The 3077-nt window shown below is 34.5% G+C and overlaps 1 protein-coding gene across 1 annotated transcript in view; it reads right to left on the bottom strand.

Moving 5' to 3' along the window:
- LOC106873990 (beta-1,3-galactosyl-O-glycosyl-glycoprotein beta-1,6-N-acetylglucosaminyltransferase) overlaps nucleotides 1-2716 on the bottom strand; it is a 142760-nt gene extending 140044 nt beyond the window's left edge. The window contains exon 1 of the mRNA XM_052967795.1: nucleotides 2385-2716. The gene's annotated coding sequence lies outside the window, so the exon portion shown is untranslated. The remainder of the gene's footprint in view (nucleotides 1-2384) is intronic.
- Between the last annotated feature and the right edge of the window lie 361 nt (nucleotides 2717-3077).

Below are 3077 nucleotides of genomic sequence, written 5' to 3' on the forward strand. Positions count from 1 at the left end.
AGAGAGAGAGAGAGAGAGAGAGAGAGAGAGAGAGAGAGAGAGAGAGACATGTACAAAGATAAAGTTTATTTTATTATATTGTATAATATAATTTATTATATTGTATAATGAATAACTTACTTACACATCTGTATTAATGCATATGTACACAATTAATGTTATTAATTTTATTCTTATTGTCTTCCATATCTTAATGTTTTAAAAACTGACTTTCCGCGTTTTGAAATTTTATATTGAGAGATAATTATAAATATGGAACTTTTGCTCCAAGTGTTCTTATGGCAGGGTCGAAGGTTATGGTTCATCACAGTTCTATATTGGTTGGGCTCCAGACAAACTGTTTTTTACATGTTGTTGGCACTCCGTCGCTTACGACGTCGAGGGTTCCTGCTGATCCGATCAACGGACAACCTGCTCGTGAAATTAACGTGCAAGTGGCTGAGCACTCCACAGACACTTGTACCCCTAACGTAGTTCTGGGGGATATTCAGCGTAACACAGTGTGACAAGGCTGGCCCTTTGAAATAAAGGTACAACAGAAACAGGAAGAAAAAGTGAGAGAAAGTTGTGGTGAAAGAGTACAGAAGGGTTCGCCACCATCCCCTGCCGGAGCCTCGTGGAGCTTTAGGTGTTTTCGCTCAATAAACACTCACAACGCCCGGTCTGGGAATCGAAACCGGGATCCTATGACCGCAAGTTTGCTGCCCTAAACACTGGGCCATTGAGCCTCCACGGTTTTTACATAGAGTGATATATAAGAGAAGTTATAAATAATGGTTATTACATATTTCCCTTTATTAGAGCAAATTTGACTTATAGTTGTTTGCAGTAGTCATTATAGGTACGTTACTGATAGGTTTACTCAATCAGTCTTTACTCAATCAGTCAGTTGAGAAAAATTGAACGACCTAAAAAAAATTTAGGCTATTTTCATCAGAGTCATTTCTAATTCAAATAAAGCAGAACACTGAAGAAATGGTGAGTGCATGGAGGAGGAAGGAGAAGATGGAAAGATGGAAGTAGAATAGAGAAAAGGAGGAAGGCAGGTTACAAAGGGGTGAAGAGACGAAAAGAAAAGAAAAGAAAGGATAGAGGAAGGGGTCACTTAATAGAAGGGGTGTTGGATGGCCCATACTTGGGAAAAGACAATCATAAAACAATGTTTATAGTCAGGCCAACACACATGAACATATTAGCATTGTTTTTAGATTAGATATTCTCCAAATGTTGTGTTGAAATTTGATACGGGCCATTTATACATATGGTCAACCTAAGTCTTTAATATTATGCAAAATTCTTTTGATTCTTTTAATTTTTAGTTTGCTTTAATGCTAAATTCAGAAATTTTAAACTTTACTTCATATTTTAATCCGAAATGCATTTGATGTTTAAATTTTAAAACTCATGTAATGAGGTTAAATGCAACAACTCGACTTATCTCATTTCAAACTCACATTTCTCAATCTATCATTGTTTTATATCCTAGCTAATTCCCCTACTATGCTTGATAACACCAATGACCAAATATTAAAAACTTCATATGTATAAATGTGCATGAGTGCGTTGTGTGTGTGAGTCTGCGTGTGTATACACTCACAAACATACATTCTGTGGGTGACATTTTTAACCGAGACGTTACAATCGTATCTGATTCTTCAAGTTTGTGTATATACATATATTTACTAGAATACTGACATTTATGAATGGGTTCCCCCATTGTGTTGATGTGCCATTTTCTATCATCAATAAACCTGTCGGCATTTTTGCCGACACGGATATGCTAGTAATAATATAATATACAGCGTGTCTGGGTACATGGAGTAAATAAAATCATAACATAAACAATTAAATATAAGAAATAATAATTTCTTAAAGTATGTGTTAATCTCCATGTACCCAGACTTCGTGAACACCCTGTATTTCCCACCACAGAATTCTGTGAATATTTGTACAACGAGAAGACAATAGTATATAAAACTTAATCCCTTCTGAAATTTGGTTGGAGGGAACTTGTCAATTACACCGACCTGCTAGATTGGTACCTATTTTATCGACCCCGAAAGGATGAAAGGTAAAGTCAACCTTGGTGATACTTGAACTCAGAACGTAAAGGCGAACGAAATGTAGCCAGGCATTTTGTCCGGTGTGCTAACCATTCTGCCAGCGCATTGCCTTAAATGATGTATAATATAATAATGTACATCTCACCACAGAATTCTCTGGATATTTGTACAACGAGAAAACGAAAATATATAAAACAAATAGCAAGAAAGAAAGAAAGGAAAAAAGAAAGGAAAAAAGAAAGAAAGAAAGAAAGGAAGAAAAAAAAGAAAGAAAGGAAGGAAAAAAAAGAAAGAAAGAAAGAAATGAAATCACACACTTACCGTTTCTTTTCAATACGATGTTATAATAGAATCTTTAAGAAAAAATCTGTATTTTGGGATAGATACAGTTGAAAATCAGGGATTGTCGTCTGGATATTCTCACACCAAATTCAGTGTTAAAATGTCCTGTATTGGAGATATAATCGGTGTAAAAAATTTAACCTGCTTAATGATTTGTATTAAGTAACCCAACAGTAGGGAAGTTTTTTTTTGTTTTTTTTTTCCTCAGAAGTTCAGACTAATGCATACTTTCAGAAGTTCAGATTAATCCATACTTTCATATATACATGTATACATATACGCTTATATTTGTATGTGTACGTGCTCTCCATAATGAGTATGTGCGCATGTACATTATGCTACATACGCCAGATGTTTAGAGAGAGGCATGAAATCGACGGTGGGGAATAAGACTACGGCAAAACTTCTGATTAATGTCATAATTCTCTTTAAATTTATACTAATCTTGATAGAAAATCAATATATAGAAGTGTAACACATGAAACTGACTGGGATAAATTGAAATGTAATGTAGAAAGAAGAGTCAATGAGAGTATTTTGATATCGGGGATCAGAAACAAACGGGCCTTGCCTTGAATTTTACCTTTTATTTATTTATGTATTCTCATTTACTATGTTTGTGGTCGATAAAATATCACAGGCCAACAATTTTTTTTTTTTTTTTTTTTTTTG

The sequence above is a fragment of the Octopus bimaculoides genome, chromosome 5 (genome assembly GCF_001194135.2).
Source record: "Octopus bimaculoides isolate UCB-OBI-ISO-001 chromosome 5, ASM119413v2, whole genome shotgun sequence".
Lineage (NCBI taxonomy): Eukaryota > Metazoa > Mollusca > Cephalopoda > Octopoda > Octopodidae > Octopus > Octopus bimaculoides.